At 28.8% G+C, this 20,172-nt stretch overlaps 1 long non-coding RNA gene across 4 annotated transcripts; it reads left to right on the top strand.

Moving 5' to 3' along the window:
* Positions 1-3,217: 3,217 nt before the first annotated feature.
* LOC136078289 (uncharacterized) lies at positions 3,218-7,959 on the top strand. Of its 4 annotated transcripts, none has more exons than XR_010637697.1 (4): positions 3,218-3,640; positions 4,063-4,217; positions 4,439-5,284; positions 7,781-7,959. It is a non-coding gene; the product is annotated as an uncharacterized LOC136078289 (long non-coding RNA). The 4 variants fall into 4 exon arrangements; XR_010637699.1 differs by having other exon boundaries at positions 4,063-4,983; positions 5,213-5,284; XR_010637696.1 differs by having other exon boundaries at positions 4,063-4,987; positions 5,213-5,284.
* Positions 7,960-20,172: the final 12,213 nt, after the last annotated feature.

The following is a 20,172-nucleotide window of genomic DNA, read 5'->3' as shown; positions in this document are numbered from 1 at the left end:
CAGATGATGCCAAGCTGGAAGATATAAAGTAAGTTCATTAAAAAACACTTTTTTTAGTAGTGAGATTTTTTTTCCAATTAAAAGTAACTTAAGTAATAGCATATTATTTCCTTTAAAATATTTACGTTATTTTTCTTAGTTTTTATTAAGACCAGAAGTTACATAGGAAAGGATATATGGAAACAAAAGTCGATGAAGACTGCAGTAGAAGAGTACTGGATGCAAACAGGAGAAAGAACAAGCTAGATAAGTTGAGAGAGAAAGAATTAGAGAAACAGAAAAACTTAAAAGATATCAATGATGTTTTGTTGTCACATGACTCCATGACAGAAGAGATTCAATTCAGCAGTGAGGAAGAAAAGTCAAACGAGGACTGTGAAATCAGCGAGGAAGATGATTTCCTGGGTAACGGTCGGAAACGCAGGTATAGTATTATTTTAATAACATAGTTGTAATTTTCACAAGCTAAAGCTGCTTTATTGAAAAGTATATAATTATAAATAGGTAGAAAAATATTATAAAATGATACCTAGGTACAATTCTGGAGATACGATAAATCTAGCAGTGAATGTTGAAAAGCTCATTGAATGTACTGCTGTTCCAGCAACAAGGTTCAATGTTGGTGTACGACCTCATCTGGCAATTTTAAGTGAAGTATTTAAAGCTGGAGGTATAAAAATTAATGATATACCGCTTTCAAGAAGCACACTTCATAGAAAAAAGTTCAAATATGTAGAACTTGAAGGAGACTCGGAGTGGATTTCAATATCTAATCATCTTAAAGGCCGACGGCTTATTCTTCATTTTGATACCAAACTGTTGGAAAAAATTACCACTGGGCTTAACATTATCCAAAAAATTGAGCAACTTGCAGTCTCAGTGAGTTCCCCGGATGACGATACCATAGAAGACCATCTTTTAGGTGTTGTTCAATGTCCCTCTTCAAAGGGAATTGACCAAGCAGAACAAGTGCACAATCTTTTAGAATATTACGGATGTACAGAGCAGATCATTGGTATATGCTGTGATACAACTGCAAGCAATACAGGCAGAGTAAATGGAGCAGTCCAAATTCTTACAGATATTTTGAAATTACCAATTTTGTGGATCATGTGTAGGAGACACATATATGAAGTACATGTACCTCACTATATGGCTGCCCTTACTGGTGAGAAAACTAAAGGTCCAAGAAGATCTCTTTATGTCAAGCTAAAGAACAAGTGGCCTGAAATCTGTGAGAAAGTGAATGAAGTGAAAAATTTATGTAAATTGGACTGGCAAAGAGATGATCTGAAGATTGGCTCTGTTCTTCGCGCTGTTGCAGAGGAAGCTAAGACATTTTTGACTAATGCAACTACTGATATAGTGTTTTCAAGGAATGATTATGGTATAGTTTGTAAGCTTGCCTCCTTCTTCCTTGGAGTGGAAGTACAAGATTTTAAGTTTCATCAACCTGGCGCTTGCCATGAGGCAAGGTTTTTAGCAGATGCGATCTACATCCTGACTCTTTATATGACTAAAGATATCAGTAATTCTTGACAGAAAAAGAAGTGCTGCAGTTGAAGAATGCAAGTTTATTCATTGCAATTTGCTATGTTCCATGGTTTTTAAAAAGTTTTTTAGGATTTCTGGCTCTCTACAATGATTTGAAAGCTATCCAGACAGCCTATGCATTGAGAAAAGTTAGTAAGAATATCGGAAATGCTTTGCTTCTCAGCATGGGACGCCATACGTTGTACTTAACTCTGCAACTCTGTGTTTTGTCCTTTGGGGATAAAGAAGTTCCTTCTGAAACAAAGCTAAGAATGCTGTTAGCTCTGATTGAGTTTAAAGAGCCAAATGAATTTCAGTGTTGTAAACCATCAAATGTACAAATTGGAGAGACCACAGAGCTACCTGAGTTGATTTCCAAGCAAAGCTACCTTCTCTTCAAACATTTTAAAATATCAAGAGCAAGTATAAAAGAATGGCTTAATAATAGTCTTAATACTATAGATGTTTTTAACCATCCTCAGTTGCTAGATTTTATTGCATGGATCAAAAACATATCTGTTGTAAATGATGGTGCAGAAAGAAACATTAAGCTCATTAAAGATTTTTTTTCAGCTACTAGAGATGAAGATCACCTTCAAAATGTACTTTTTGTAGTTAAAAAGTCTAGAAAAAACTTGACTAAGACTATGACTAAAAAGGAGCTTGGGAACTGTTCAAAAAGTTGTATTTTTTGAGAAATGTTTCACCGCAATAAAATCTTAAATTTGCTAATAAATATTAGTTTTAATGTATTTTTTTTTGTATTTTCATATTTATAAATATAATCTATCAAGTTAATAGTAAAGTTAAATAGTAGAAAACAATTGGAAATGATTTATACGCATCTAATTGTTTTGTTTTAATTTTCTAAAATGTGTTTTCTATTAATGTTAAGCTAGCTTAACATTAAAACAGTAAAACTCAGATTTTACATCTAGCACTTCCTGTCAAAATAAAACCGTCAAATTTTTTTTAGTACTTATTTAGGTCACATAGAATGGGAATCAGTAGAGAGCTTTTTTTTTTTTTTTTTTTTGGGTCACCCTATTGTAGGGTCTTTTTATTTTCTTTCCTTTTCTACTCTAAATAAAAAACACTGAAAGAAATTTTTTTGTATTATTTTAATCAGTATATATTAATTATTAGTAAGAATTATATATTTGATTTTATTTTAACCTTAGTATGTCATTGCCGCTTTCATTTTAAGAGTATTCTTTTAAATGTATATTTCTTTTTCACTGGTGGGCATTAATGTAAATGGAATTCTTTTAATACAAGCGGGCAATAAAGTAAAAGAATCTATTTTCCTTGTTAAATAAATTTCTAGTACCTGTTTGTTATAATCGTAAAACATTTTTTGTATTTAACTTCTATTTCAGTGGCGTTTTTTTAAAAAAAGTTAGTCGAGAAAAAATAGTAGATAGGTAAAAAAAAGATTTTATTCGATGCTGGTAAGTTAATAAAGATAATAGTTGATGCGATCACCTAATTCAGTAAACGATGTTTCGTCTGACTTTTTTTTCCCGTGAACTTTGGGAAGTCAAACGAGAAAACTTTGGTTTTTGCGCTAATGCAATTTATCATCTACCGGAACAAATATGTTCCTGCGGCTTTGCTTTGATCTTTATGAAATATCGTAATGTTTCAGGGGGTTAATTTTAAAAATGCGCTAAAGTTTATTTTATTAAATTATCAGTGCTTTTCAGAAGCTATATGACAATCGAAAAGGATAATTTAGAGTATGCTTTTAAATAGTTTGTGAGTTATTTTGTATTAAATCTTTGAAGGATTACCAAAAATAATCTTTAATAGCTCTCAGCAATTGCGTAGATTGTTTTGTTCGCCAACCAACAGGCAGTGAAAAATCAATTGTGTTTCAATGTCTACCCTTTTTTACCTTCACTTTAAACTTGTTAAGATAATTACAAGCACCTGATAGTATTCGATATGAATATGTAATAAGATGTGCAATAATAAAGTTTTAGTTGTTTCTCCGCTTTTGAGTTGAATGAAAGATCAAGAAAACATTTTTAGTAAAAAGGGAATCAAAGTAGCTTCTATAAAGCATAATCAACAAAGGAAAAATATTGAAGATGATCAAACATAGGTAATAATTATCATTATTATACATTATTTTAGTCACCAAATAAAGTTTTTCATTTCTCTAGAGAAGGTCTAGTTTTTGCTTGGTAATTACCCTGAGAAATTATACATTTTTTTCTGAACTATTGTTCATAAATTTTGGAATTTTGATTTCATTTTTCTGTAGAAAACATGTAAAATATTTTTTAGTGAATGCAAAATAATTAATCATTTATTGAGAAATTTTTAATGCTAAATGCATTTAGATTGAAATTGCATTGAAGATTAGAAATGCATTATTATATTTCATTAATTCTAAATGTGTTAAGCATTTATTATGAAATATTATATTATTCTGATATTGAATTTAGACATGCTTCAAGTAAATTTTTTTTATGAATTATGGAGTGTTGTTTATTATTTAAAAGTATACTGTTTTTTTTTTAGATAAATTACAGTGAAGCAAATGTAATATTTTGTTCACCTGAAGCCATTCTAACAACTTATAGATCAATTACAGATCAAATACAGATCAAAGGCTCTGCCTTTAATCAAAAACTTGTTGCAGTTGCAATTGATGAAAGTCATTGCGCAAAAAAGTGGTAAGTGATTTTGTTATATAGATAAATTTTATACGTAAAGTAAACATTGATATTTACAACTTTAATGTCAGACCTTCTTGTAATACATTGAATTAAATTAAAATTTAAAAAATTTTACTCATTTAAAGAAAAGATAAACCCATTACCTATAGCATTATATAAGTAAAATCTTGTGATTTACATGATTTTATTTATCCCTTATTTGTCTGAGATTGTTATAGAGGATGTTCAAGTACACAATCAGATGCATTTCGACCTCATTATAGTAGACTCTCGAATTGCTATCACTTGTCCCTAAAAGAATTCCAGTATTGGCATCGACAGCAACTGCAGCTAAAAGTACTACTGATTATACTTTTTTGGTAATCTTTGCATGAATAATTTGGTTATTATATCATCTACACCAGAAAGAAGAAATACTAAATACCTAATACATATTGAGTCTAGAGATCCAGAGAAATTTTTCTACCCAGTTGTTCAACATATTCTTTTGAATACTTATTCAGCTAAATGAACTTTAGTCTTTTCTATAACTATGACTAATGTGAGATCAATTTATTGGTATTTTCACAAAGAAGTAGGAGAAAAATATAAAAGCTGATAGACCATATGGTCAATTTCATTCCAAAACAGATGATGATTTTAATGATGAAAAATATAATAATACAAAGATCAAGCTTCAATTTGTTTGTTCAAAAATATTCTTTGATCAAGTTTCATTTGTTTGTTCGAAAATATTCTACAATCCGTTTCTTCTGCTTTTGGTGTAGGTATCAATATTCTTTGTCAGTTTTCTTTAAGAATTTCACGACCTCTTGATATGACATTTATATTTTTTTGTATTTTTGCTAATATTATTTTTACATTTGTATAGCATGTTTTACAAATACAATGATAGTTATTTAAATAAGTTAGCTTTTCATTGATGATTTTTTCTATATTTAGGTCAGCCTCTGTTATTTTTCCCTTATTATCCCATATATTAATTTTCATAGAATCATCATCATAAGATGAATACTTTTGTGTGATATCATGAAGATATAAAATCCACACGTTTAATGAAGGAGGTAAGAAAACCTCAGAAGGTTGTGACCTTTTTTTTGTTAATGGTATAATGTTTTTGTTTTTTTTTAAGCAATAAAACATCGTGATTATTGCATTGAAAATCAAACAACTTATCATCCCTTTATTAAAAATTGGATACCATGTTGCAATAAAAGAGTTCACCAAAACTTATGAGTATATAAAAAGCAAAACAAAATGTTTGAATTTAATAAATTAAATTTGAAGTTATTCTGTCTTAATTTGGCCACTACTTATGAGTAAGAAGAAAAAAATGAATTTATTATTATTTTTATAAATCTGCAATCAGGAAAAACTTAAAATACGGGTTAACGGGTTAACGGGATAACGGGTTAATATTTGACATATCTTAAATTTGGTAAAATTGTTGATAATTTGTTGAAAATGGTTGATAATTGGTTTTTAAAAAGTTTATTACCCACGTCCTTAAACCTGCTAAGCGTAAATATTTTTCGTTATTATTAATTTTTTTAAATAATCAAAGTTTTCTCGTCTGACTTCCCGAAGTTCACGGAAAAAAAAGTCAGACAAATTATCGTCTACTAATTCAGTTGAAATAAACTACAAAACAAAAAACAAAAAACGATAACTAAAAGACTTTCATAAGTCATTTCATAAGTATCTGTCGCAAACGGCTTCTCAATATTTTGAATAAACACCCAACACCATCACCACTTTTTTTCTAAAGGACTCTTGATTTTCTTTCAGAAAATTCTAGATATATAGGACTTTTTTCAGAAACTGACGATTGTGCCTCTCCACCTCGAAACCCATGTCGTCGGCCATGATAATTTATTTGAATTTTCAGCCAAAATAAGCGAAGCATTTAAAGAAATGGCATTTGCAGATGTTAAGCCAAACATATTTGTTATTTTTTTAGATTGCACCTTATTTCTTGCTAAATTTTTTATATAGTATTTACTGTTGTTGGAAGGCATTGCAAAGAATTATGAGCAAATTTTGAGATATGATTTTTACAAATAAGTTTCCGAGAAAATCCCTAAAATTGCTGGGAAAATCCCAACTCTCAAGAAGTTTTTTCCAAGAGACTTTTTCACAGTTAAAGTGAGTTTCCACTCATCCGTTCTTCTACGGAAATGGGATAGAAAAGGGAAAAATAATCAAGTTAGCATGCATAGTTTAACTTTGGACAAATTAAAACTTATAATACGCATGCCCACGTGATTATTTTTCCTTTCCCGTTCCAGTGAAAAAACTATTATTTTACTAGTATTTAATAACAATTAATTTTCTATAATTTTGAGAATTATTATTAAATTTTAATTTATAATTAGCAAACTTTATTAGGAGAATGGGATTTTTTAATTTTAATAAGATTATAAAATGAGCATTTGGGAATACCGCGTTTGACGGGACTCCACAACGCTAGTTTACAACCTGACATATATATATATATATATATATATATATATATATATATATATATATATATATATATATATATATATATATATGACATATATATATGACATATATATATATATATATATATATATATATAAATTTTTAAAAAAATTTTAAGAATTTTGGGGTCATTTTGAAAGAGGTATATAAGGTTTCTGATGAGTCTTAATTGATGAAACCTTAGTGTGAAATGAAAAAAATTTCGCTCTATTTTAAAGAATTTGTTTAAAATTATTAGTATATTTATATATATGTATATATATATATATATATGTATATATATATATATATATATATATATATATATATATATATATATATATATATGTATATATATATATATGTATATATATATTTATATATATATAGATATTTATATATATATATATATTTACATATATATATATTTATATATATATATATATATATATATATATATATATATGTATATATATATATATATATACAATATATGCGGTAGTGGTGTAGTGGTAAAGCGATCGCTTTATAAGCGAGAGGTTCCGAGTTCGATCCCCACCACGTCCCTGGTAGTACCGCGCTCAACTTGTTTCCCCGCACAGCGGCCTTGTTTGTCAAGGTTCGTGTTTCGGAGTTTTAGAGTTGAGAGAGGGTTATAACCACTATTAAGTAGCCTCCTCATCTGTAGTGGCCTTCTCGGCCTTGGGGAGGTGAATAACAAAAAAAAAAAAAAATATATATATATATATATATATCAAATTATATTCACTATAAATATCAAATGATATTCATATAATAGTTTTATATAATTTATTTATCAGTAACTAAAGGAGTATTATCAATTTATTATATGAATCACAACCAAGTGCTTATTTATCACAAGTACATTTTAAAACATTGAAATAAATGTCGATTATAAAATTAAAGGTTATATTTTTCTACCTTTAATGGTAAAAATTACATTTTTTATCTGAAGAGTTTTGGGAGAAGTTGTTTGAGTTTTATAACATATTAAAAATAATGTATGTGTTACCTATAAAATTAAAGACTAACAGCTAACTTTAATTATTTTACAGGTCATATTGAAACCAGATATTGTGTAAAGAGATTTTCAAAGAATCCGTTTTAACAACAATGGAAAAGCTTCCAATTCGCGAGATAACCGTGAAATCATTCGATTCACGATTAAAGAATCATTTAAAAGTTTGCTTAATTTCGACATTGTAATTTTAATTATTTTATTTGAAATAAACCAATCAAGTTATTTATAAATTTGCTTTTTCTGTAAATTTTAAACATTTAAACGTAATTTTGCAAGATTTGCAATGGGTAAACCTCGTGTGACCTATACGGGATACCCGGCGGGCATACCCATATGGGCTCCAGAGGAAAACCGCGGCCAAAATCCGGCAGGTTCCCGATGGGTTTCACATATGGGTTCTAGTTGCCAGCTCAAATGGGCTCCTTACGGTTTTAAAGTACAGGATTTGACTGGGACCCATACGGGATACCCGGCGGGCATACCCATATGGGCTCATATGGGAACCGCGGCCAGGATTCGGCGGGATACCGTCTGTCTTGCCATACGGGACCCAGTTGACAACGGGTACCGTAAGGTACCCGTATGTCAATGTTGGCTGATACCGTAAATTTTTTTTATACGCGTAAGTTTTTTTTTCTTAAAAAAATAATATTACGGCTAGGTTTATTGCTGATGGGTGTTTTTCTACTAATGTAACCTTTTTTGGGATGGTTTTTTTGACGCGTATTTATTTTGCAATACTTTAAGAAAAGTGTTTGGTTGTAATTAAAGTTTAATAAAGTTGGGGACAAAAATCGCTTTTTAAGCCACGGCTTCCGTAATTCTTTTTTCTTTTTAGGTCATTTGCGAATGACGTATCACACAAAAAGCAGCTTTTTTGCAATGAGTTACTTTGTGATTGTTAAGCAAAGTTAATGATGCATAATAATATAAAATAAATGTTGCACTTTTTTCAGACTCTACTCTAAAAGGTTGTTCTTGATACAGCGTATCACTTAACGGATACTTTCCTTGCTCCTAATTAACAAATCACTTTAAAAACTTAACAAAATTATAACTCGCGATCTAGCTAATATTGTTTAAAGGCTCCGTTTCAATAAATTAATCTTTAACTCTACAAAAACAGAAGTTATTATATTTAAATCTGTTCAAACAAAAATAAATAAGCAATTACATTTCAGATTCAGCGGGCAAAAATTAATCCGGTTCAATCTTCTAAATATCTTGGAATTAAAATAGACTCTAATTTATCTTTTGTATTGCATCTTCAAGACTTAGCATTGAAATTAGGCAGATCAAAGGACATGTTATGCAAAACCCGTCATTATGTTGATCATGAAATTTTGCTTAATGCACATCATGCTATTTTTCACTCGCATCTCAGATATGTTTGTCAAGTTTGGGAACAATCTAAGCAGCTTGCAAAACTAACTCATCTCCAAAATAAAAATTCTAAAGTTCATCTATTTACAACATATCAATTCAAACTGTAGCAAACTCTATTTTTTATCTAAAGTCCTTAAATTGTGTGACCTTATTCAGCTATCACAAAAACCTTCCTCTCACATTTATGAACTTTTTTAATTATTGGGAAAATTGTAACTATATTCTACGATCTCCTTGCAACATTAAGTTATCTGGACCTAAATATAGAACTGCTCATTACAGTTATGAATCCATACAACATTAAAACATATAAACATGCAACGGTCTCCCTTCCCAGCTAAAATCTCTTAAATCATTTTCACAATTTAAAACTGTTCTTTTTAACAATTTTTTAGAAAAATACCGTTTATAAATCTAACAACGATTCTACAACTAACCTTTTCACAACTAATTAAATTTAACCCTAACTCTGAACTTCTATTTATCTAATTTTTTTTTTCTTTTCTGTTGTGTTATAATACTACTTTTAATATCTTTCGTTAAATTTATTATTTTAATCTTTCTTAAACTGAAATATTTTCATTAGTATTTTCTTAAAAACTATTATTTTTATTATTACTATGTTTTTATCATAATAATTATTACTTTTCCATGTTAATATTGTTATTATTGTTGTTGTTATTATTGCTGTTATTGTTGCTGCTATTATTTTATTATTATTACTATTTTTATTATTATTTTGGTATAGGATATACTTTTGATAATCTTTACGATTACTTTTAGTTGCTGTTATTGCTACTATTATTTTAATTTACTTCTATTTATAGTCATTACTATTATCATTTTATTATTATTGAATTTGACAGGTGTTTACTTTATATTAGCACTTATTACTATTTTTAAATAACCTTGATGTAACAACTTTATTCAGAATATATTTGATTTGATACTGGGATAGTGTTGGCTGAACGGAATGTTTTTTGAAACAAGATGTAGAAAATGAAAAGGTTTTGTCTACTAATAATTTTATGTCAATATGAGAGCAATTACTTAAAAGAATTTAAGGTAGAAGATATCCTTCTTTGAAAATTAAAAAAATTTTCTCTCGAGGCAAAAAAGATTTTAAAAAAAAAGCTGGCATAAAAGCTGGTTCATTCTTTGTTCAATTGGACTGAATGCAGCTCTTTGTGATGCGTTTGTAGTAATCGTTAAAGAACCTAATAAAATTGAGAAAGATCTAAACAGTCGTTTCAATTGTTTTGATACCTGGAGTTTTAATCAAGTCTTACATCAGTAAGCTTCATAAGAATTTGTTTTGTGTTATTAATCTAAAGTAATGTTTCAAAATAGTGGTAGTTTATTTAATTTTACATCTCTTGAATGAGATAAGGCAATAAATTTTTAATGTTTACTGATCTTATTGAAATGTATGTTGCGGCCAATCCATCTTTATCAGTTTTCAGCCCAGCATACACTGATAGAGTAAGTACATGGCGTGGATGACAAATTGTGATCAGATATTAGTTTAAATTCTATTTGCAAGATAGGAGCTTGTAAAGTTACTGCTGGGAGTCCAATTGGCATATTTTTTGTCATTTTAACTTACTAAAACATCTACTGCTGACCCTAAGAATGAATCCAGTTCCTTCAGTTTTGTATCAGGAATATTTTAAAAAAATATTCCTTTGCCTTAATGAGTTTTATAGAAATAGTAATGAAATATTTCTTGTCATCTTGCATCTGTAAATTTTCTGATTAAAATGATATTTGATTGTTAAACTGCTAATTGTGAAGCTTGCTTTTTTTTCAAGCCACTGTCAACCTATCAAAAGATTCAACTTTTCATAAAGTCTCGCATCTTCGTTTGTCATCTGCAGCAACATTGTGATTGTCAATTTGAATACTTGATAGTATTTCTGGTTGAATTTCAATAACAGGGCGTCCAAACTTTTCATGAGTTCTGAACTTAGCGGCAATCTTAAAATGATTCTTTAAGGTCTTATTCAATGTTTTTTTTTTTCTTATTTTATTGACTCTTTCTGTCGATTACGACGAATCTTCAAGTAACATTAATCTTTTCCGGATATTCTTTAATCCCTTTTAGATATACCCAGTGGGCGCAAGATGTGTTTAAGACGTTTAAAACATAATACGTAACACGTATTAAAACATATTAATATATTTTTTTGACGTCTTAAAACATGACTAAAAGTACCAAAAACACGTTTATTTGCGTGTAAAAAAGAAGATTTTCCATCTTCAAAACTTTATAAAAAAAAAGCATTTTTTAGAAAAAAAAGACGGATTTTAGGAATTATCTAGTTAAAAAAATATTGTGACACTGCTTCTTTGTCTTATCCTATTAAGATTCTTCATGTTGACCAGCATGAGGTTTTTTTCATCTTGTAAAGTAAATAATAATTCAAAGTAAAGAATACTTTGAATTTTTGGATTATAAAATATACTTAAATTTATTTATTCATTCAATTGTTTATTAAATAATTGTATCTTTTGCTAAATTTAGTTTTAATTTTTAGCTATATATAAAACGCATGTAGCATGACAATAAATATGTATGTGGCATATGTTTCAAAAGTATAATCAAACACCTTGTAACTAAATTAAAATTTTTATTTGACGAAGACAAACTTTTTTTTTAAAGTGACCGAAAACGATTGGCATTTTACATGTTGTTATTTTTATAAACATAAATAAGCTCAGGTTTTGTTAAAAAAATAAACAAATGGTAAGCATATTGTTGATCCTTACACTAAATAAAACATGTTTTTGAATACAAATTTATTAATTCTTAAGTTCAGGTTCGTATTTGCTTTATGGGAACTATTTAATTAGGGTAATCTACATATATAAGAATAAAAAAGTTTGTTTTTTTCTTGCTCTCAAGACTTACAAGGTCTCAACGGAATAAGTGCGAATTTCATAAGTGCAAATTAGCATAAGTGCAAACGGCATAAGTGCGAACTTGCATAAGTACGAACTGGCATAAGTTCAAAGCAGTAACGAAAAATAGCATTAGTGCGAATTGGCATAGGTGTGCCAAAAGAAATTGATCTTTAAGTTGAATTATCATTAGGGTGATAAAGGCTGATATAGGCTAAATTCACATAGTTATTAGGCAGTTGCAAAAACTGGCATAAGTGCAAACTGGCATACGTGTGAATCGCCATAAATGCGCCGAAAGAAATTCTAAACATTGGCATAGATGTGAATAGTATAAACTGACATATGTATGAACTGGCATATGTGTGTCAAATAAATTTACAAAAACTGGCATAAGTGCGCCAAAAGAATTTGAAAACACTGGATAGGATTCTCATAATGGCAATTTGCACATATGTCAATGTTTTGCATTTATGCCAGTTCCCACTAGTGCTGTTTTTGCAACTGCTTCGCACTTATGTCAGTTCGCACTAATGAAAGTTGCACTTATTCAGTCTCACGACATGTAAACTTAAGCATATTTCTGAGCCTCTAGATATTTTTTGCATAAGCATAATCGAGTCTGTTTCATAGATTTAATATGCTTTTAAAAAAATTATCTTGTATCAGCCTCTATCAACCTAATGATGATTCATCTTAGAAATCATAAATAGGTTTATTAAAAACAAAGTACAAATCTTGGGGAAAACATTCCTTATAAATTATTCAAATATTGACGTGGTGGACATATATTTTTAAAAAATTGAGTTTTTTCAAATCTTACAGATATTTCTTTTTGACAGCAAACTTATTTTTTCGTTTTCTTTTTGGCCTCAGCAGACTTTATAAATTGTGAAATTGTGATTTGGTATACCCAAATCAGTAGGTAGTCAAAAAGTTTAATAATACTTAGTCAAAAAATTAGTTATTTTACGACTATATTTCAATTGATGACCTCTTACTGATTAATAACATTCATCAGACCAGTTGATAGCTTTCTCAAGATTATTTTAAAAAAAGGTTAAAACTTGTTACAGAACCATCAATTGACAATACTTTTGCATCACCGGCATACATTTTTGAAATATTTACAAAGTTAAAAGGCATCAATGTAAATAAAAAGTAGTAAAAAGCCAATAACAGAGCTCTGCGGCACACCACAAAATATTCTTCCAAGATAAGACATATTCTCCCACGATAACTCTTTATCTTCTAAGTTTTTAGAAATGCGTCAATTTATTTTAACACAAAAATGCTTTAATTTATTTTATACAGTAGGCCAGCAATGGACAAAATTCAAAATTTTGTCTAAGAATATACAATGTTCTACATATATATCTAATTAATTTTCTGGAGTTATTTTATTATATTTGTTGTTAAATAATTCCTAATCACATTGTTACACAATTTTTTTAATTATTTTTGAATAACAACAGGATTAAGTGTTTTATTACAAGTTTCAATATTTATAAGATAGTATTTAGCCACTGTTAAAAATATCAATTTAAGCTGTCATAAATAAATATAAGAATAGACGTTACATAATAGTTTATTTTTTTTTTAGATATGTCAAACTAAATGCATCATTTTTGGTGTCGGTTAGGGCAGCAAATGATTGGTCATACACTGTACTTTAACGTGTAGGAAATCAAGATACTATATTTTATGGTCCTAAACAGATCTATTCAGGCTACACATTAACAATAACTTGGTTGCTATGTTATCTAATTTTGCATATCAACAATCTATTTTTTCATTAATGTTATTTTAACAGTTTGTTATTCGCACTATGTTCACCATATTAAACGTGTGTATTAAAATGAGATTCACACTTCTTATGAAACATTTATTGATTGCTATGGAGAACTAATTTTTAAATAATTTTCGTATAACAACAGTACTACTTGCTATTTTACTACACTTCAACATCTAAAAGGTACTTAACCACAGTTATGGATGTTAATGTCATTTTGAGCTGTAATATATTAATATGTAACCAAAATAAAAGTATGACTTTTCTAAGAAGCGCAGAGCTCATATTATTACTTATTCCAAGTTTAGTAAATAAAGACCTGATGTTTAATTAGTTGTTAACTCTTATTCAAAATTGGCTATTCTGGCTAACTGTGCAATGTACCGAAATCCCATAACATTCAAGTTTTAGAAGTCTTTTATGAGGCATAAAAGCAGTAACGTAACTTGTTTTTATAAAAGGAAAAAAATCATACTACTATTTCAACTTAGGGTATTATTAAGTCACTTTGTACTTCGGCTGAGCTCTTAAGAATTTAACCGCTGAAACAGTGGCAAATAGAATATTGAGATATACTAGCTTCAAGAGTTTGACTCACATTTGACAAAAAAAAAAAAAAAAAACAGTAAAATTTGGTGTCGGAAACATGGTATGGGGCTGCTTCTTGTCATCTAGTATTTCTCCTTTTCACTTGAAAGCTAAAAATTATGGTAATATGCTTTGATAAAGAATGTTTTCAGCGTGACAACAATTTAAAACATACTATCGCAAAAAGATTATTTCAAAATAATGGCAGTAGGCAAATAGATTGCATGCGCAATCTAAAAGTACTACTTGCTATTTTACTACAATTCAGCATCTAAAAGGTACTTAACCGCAGTTATGGATGTTAATGTCATTTTAAGCTATAATAAATTCATATGTATTACAATCTAGTATATTAAGTATTATATACTCAAGTCTAATAGATTACATGGTTCCTGTGATATTACTGCAGAGCATCTTAAATAATCTTTTAGCAACAACCTTCTAATATGGCTGTCCTAATATATACCTGTATTTTAGATGCTAAAATAAGGCCTTTGATAGCTCTAACTGGGACTTGTTGTTTGAAAAAATTTATTACAACAAAATTTACCGCAATCAGTTGTTCGCACACTAGAATCAATTTAACGCTCTGGTACTGCTAGTATATCACACCTTAGACATAAATCAAATTATTTTCGTCTTAAGGCGTGTGACAAGGATTCATTTTATTGCTATATTTATACAATATCTACGCTGTAATTATATTAAGTCAAATTGTTTCAGATTCCAAAGTTAGAACAACAGTAAGTGCATATAATTGCTAAAAGTAAGCATATATTGCTTATGCACTTGATAATGCGTTGACATTATTGATTATGCAGACGATATAATCTTGTCCATATCAACTAAGTATAAAGTATTTAACCTTCATAAGAAGTGCAAACCTGATATTATTGCGTATACTAAATATAGTGCGTATATTAACTACCAAAAATAGGTTGATCCTATGCAAAACTAAGTATCCATAGCAACCAAAATAAAAGCATGACTTTTATAAGAAGCGCAGAGCTCATATTATTACTCATTCCAAGTTTAGTAAATAAAGACCTGATGTTTAATTAGTTATTAACTCTCTTTCAAAATTGGTTATTCTGGCTCACTGTGCAATGTACCGAAATCCCATAACATTCAAGTTTTAAAAGTCTTTTATGAGGCATAAAAGCAGTAACATAACTTGTTTTTATAAAAGGAAAAAAAATCATACTACTATTTCAACTTAGGGTATTATGGGTATTAAGTCACATTGTGCTTCGGCTGAGCTAAGGAATTTAACTGTTGAAACAGTGACAAATAGTATATTGAGATTTCAAAACTAGCTTTAAGAGTTTGACTCACATTTAAAAAAAAAAAAAAACAGTAAAATTTGGTGTCGGAAACATGTTATGGAGATGTTTCTCGGCATCTTGTATTGCTCCTTTTCACTTGAAAGCTGAAAATTATGTTAATATGCTTTGATAAGGAATATTTTCATTTGCTGAGGATAGCATGCTACTTCTAAGATGTTTCAGCGTGACAACAATTTAAAACATTCTATCGCAAAAAGATTATTTCAAAATAATGGAAGTAGACAAACAGATTGCCAGCGTAATCACTAGATTTAAGTTCGATAAAAAACTAGTGAAAATGTAAAAGATGAGCAAGCAAGCAAAAGCCTTGAAATGTTGTAATTCATTTCAATTCTTGTCGATCGCTAAGAATAAAATGTATTTTTCCAGATATGTATATGTATTACAATATAATGCTTAAATGTTTAATATTTAAGAATACTATTTAAATCAAAAACACAATGTATTAGTATTGTAAATAGTTTGAGTTAATTAGAAGTACTATTAGCGGATTGCATTGTATCAATCAACTCTTCATATATATTATGAAAAGAATGTTTTCATTTACAATATAAAATAAAGTTTCTGACATCGTAATACGTTAGTTAATAAAGTGTACTTTTCAGGAAATTGTATCTTTTAAGTTGTTCGATACGTCTGGTATTATAAAGAAAAGAGATCTTCAAAAATCACGATAGTGAGCATCACTAGATTTTTTAACTAAAAAACCGGAAGTATACTGAAATCGACAAGACAATGTAATACATACTTCGTATGTAGAAAATGTTTAATGTTTGAGTAAATAGATTTAGAAATGAACCATTAGAGTTTCCTAACTCTTTTACCTCAGTTAACTAAAATTTAGATTCTGATATCAAGCTCTTTAACATCATCCCTGGGTTGACTATAAGTAGGGCCGCCGGTAGTGAGGGGCAAAAGAGACATAGGTGCCCCGGGCGCCAAGATAACAGCGTGTCAGAAGAAGAAGTAAAAAAATTAACGTAATAAGATTTATTCAAAAAAAGAGTAAAAAAATTGTTTTTATTGATGAGGTGTAAAATAAATTTACTTGGTGATACACAAAGCAATTAACTTTTCTTTTATCTATATAAAAAAGAATCATTTACTCTAAAAATATGCGTGAACATGCTAAACTTTTAATGAAAGATATGAAAATGATGGATATTTTTAAACTAAATTTCTATAAGAATTTAATTTTTGAGTATTGATTCATCGATAACCTTTCTCCAGAAAACTTTTATAACACGTTTGAAATAAATAGAAATCAAAAAAGAAATTTTTAAAGTTTGAGATTTAACTGTTCTTAAAATAACTCTGAAGTTATTTGATTTTAATTTTTCGTTTTTTTTTATTTTTATTTGATTTACTGATCTGCGCAAAAGTTTTATGCCCATTCGGGTATTTGAATTATTATTTACGTTTTATTGAAAAAATATGAAAAGATTGTTCTATAAAAAGATCGCTATGACGCATTGCCACCTTTTTTGAGCGCCCGTCTGTTTAATTCTTTATTTTATAAAGATATTGTATAAACGGATATGTTTTTTCTTTCTTGTATATATGTTGATTATTTATTGTTAAACAGCAATAAATAAATTTAATAAAAAAAGTTATCAAAGAATTATAGTTTTAAATAACTTTGTGGAGACCAAACAAACAAACAAAAAAGTTTAACTTGTTTTTTATATTGACGACATTGAAGCAAGGAGTTATAATAGACAAGCTGGAGAACAATGCCGAAAATCTTTTAAAATCGTGGTACAGTCTTAGGAGTAAAATTATTCCAGCGGCAAGTCAAAACGGCGTCTTTGTGTGAAAAAGAGAAAATTTTGAAATGTAGTTTGTAACTTTTGAAAGCTTTAATCAAAATAAATTACTCTCTTAAAGCTGACTAAATAAACTTTTAACAAAATGTTCGAACTACTAACAAGTAACCACAACAAAACTCATGATCTATGTAAAGTAATCATTTTTTGAGTACCTTAATACTAGGTACAAATATCTTAGCTTTAGACAATTTCTACTGCTTGTTTGAAAATTATCTTTTGCTTACCTTTTTAGTTATAGGTTTGGTACGTTCTTAAAAAACGCTTCTTAGGCAATGAGCTTATTATATCTTTCCAGGATTTAGTTTTGTGCTGTAGTATTTTTGCTGGATTTAAAAACAAATTGCGGTAAAGCTACAGTTAAGCGACTTAAAATAATTTTATTTTTTTACTTGATGCGCTCTCCTCAGTGAAGACTATTTAAACATAACGAATATTCATTGGCTTTAGTTTATACATCGACTATTTATCTGCTGCTGGAAGGGAGTGTGCTGCTTCATCGACTCAGGGTGTGGCATATGGCTGCAATTTTTTTCTTTTATTATTCTAATAAATATTACTTATGTTTAAGAAATCTTCATTGACGAGAGAGCACAACAAGCGAAAAAATAAAATTATTTAAGCCGCTTAACTTTAGCTTTACCCAAACTGCTCTATTTAAATGTAGGGATATAACATGCATTTTTGTAAATCCAGCAAAAACTATTTCCAATTCTTAACTAGACATTTATTAATTCAATTCTAATCTAAAAATTACCAAATCAACAAAGTCGTATTAAAAACAAAACATAATAAAATAACAATAAAATAATTCTAAACGCTTTACAAATTTTCTAAGCCTTCATCTTTTATTTGCAACGCAATGATTCCTTGTAAGGTTTTAAAGGAATATAATTAGATTATGATTGGATAACTTTAAATTATCATAGTTACGTGATATTTAATTAAAAATTATGCTACTACAATAACTGTTTCTTGAAAAATGACGTGTTTTTACTCCTTTTTTTTTTTTTTTTTTTTGCAGTTATTAAGGTGCTACCCGAAATTCTTACGGTCTTATCACATAGCACCACGAATAATTTAACTAGAAAGTTCACGCCTTCTTCCTATTAAATGTCACTTATTTGCAAGAGTCGACGTCGAACCTCAGGCCTCTAGGTTCTGAGCCAGAACTCGAACTGCTGTGCGACGGCTACATTCTCACTCAAGCTATATTATAACTCTTTGATTGAAGTAAAAAAGAAAACAAAGTCAAGACTTATATCTACAAGCTGGTGTCTCTCATCTATACTGAGCAAAGTGGTGCAAAAAACTCATAGATAGGATTGTTAAACGTTGTGTAATATCACCATCTAGTATCAAAATCTCAACATGGATTTGACATCACAAGAGTGCGTTACATACCTAACTAAATCCTGTAAAATTTGAACACAAATTATGGTCGCATAACTGCGTTGTAAATTTTAACGTCAAGAAGTGCAAAGAAATGCAAGTTGGTTGTCGCAAAAACTAATAAAAATACCGTAGCTGACATTGACGATAACGGACGCAATCTAGTTCCAGCATGCATTGAGGAAGACCTTAGAGTACTAATATCCAACAACCTTTAAGACAAAGCACAAGTTAAAACAGTTTGTAGGTGGCAATCGAATGCTTGGTTGTCTTTAGGAGCCATTTTGGTATCGGAGCTTTCCAGCTATGGAAAAAAAACTGTACCAACTGTACATTAAGTACCGCATCTAGAGTTTTATGTGCAAGCCTTGTCATGCTTTCTCAAAAGTTCCTCTACTCAAACGTGTCCAACAATGCGCAATATCGTTAAATAAACATTTTAGTTACGAATAATATCTAAAAATACTCAGCTTAAACACACTTGAGTTTTACATTTTACAACTACGGCTTTACTCATCAAACTTAGCATATCTTTTTTTTTTTTTTTAATTAGTTATTTTAGGTGCTCCTTACAGTCTTATCACAGGGAGAGTCTTACCGCGGAAGAGCAAATAAGGAAGGAGGCGTGAAAATTAAGTTTTTTTTTGTTTTTTTCTCTCCATTTTTGCAGTATAAAAATATAAATACAACCAATACTTCCAATATACAGATGGCCAGGGCAAGAAGAAGACACAATTTGTCTTTTCGCCAAGCCCCGAGATTGATTCCGTAAAAAATAAATAATTTCATATAGAGTATATAAATGTTACCAATATATATAAAACAAGACTTTATTTTAAAAAGATAAAACAAAAACAAAAAGTTACAGGGTCATAAATAATTTTTTTTTTTTATTTTAAAAAAAAAAAAATTAAAATTGAAAAATTAAAAAAAAAAAATTTCTTCTAAAGTAATAAAATAATCAATAAAAAGTAAAATCACAAATTCTTAGAAATAAATAATAAATAAATAAGTATATAAAGATTAATATAAATTTGCACAAAGTAAAACTTGCAATAAAATAAAAAAATAAAAAATAAGGTTTTTAACATGAAATTGAACCTTTACAATTATAATATATATATATGTATATATATATATATATATATATATATATATATATATATATATATATATATATATATATATATATATA

Source organism: Hydra vulgaris, chromosome 03 (genome assembly GCF_038396675.1).
Source record: "Hydra vulgaris chromosome 03, alternate assembly HydraT2T_AEP".
NCBI lineage: Eukaryota > Metazoa > Cnidaria > Hydrozoa > Anthoathecata > Hydridae > Hydra > Hydra vulgaris.
The sequence above is the reverse complement of the archived record's forward strand: the minus strand, read 5'-3'. Positions and strand labels throughout refer to the sequence as shown.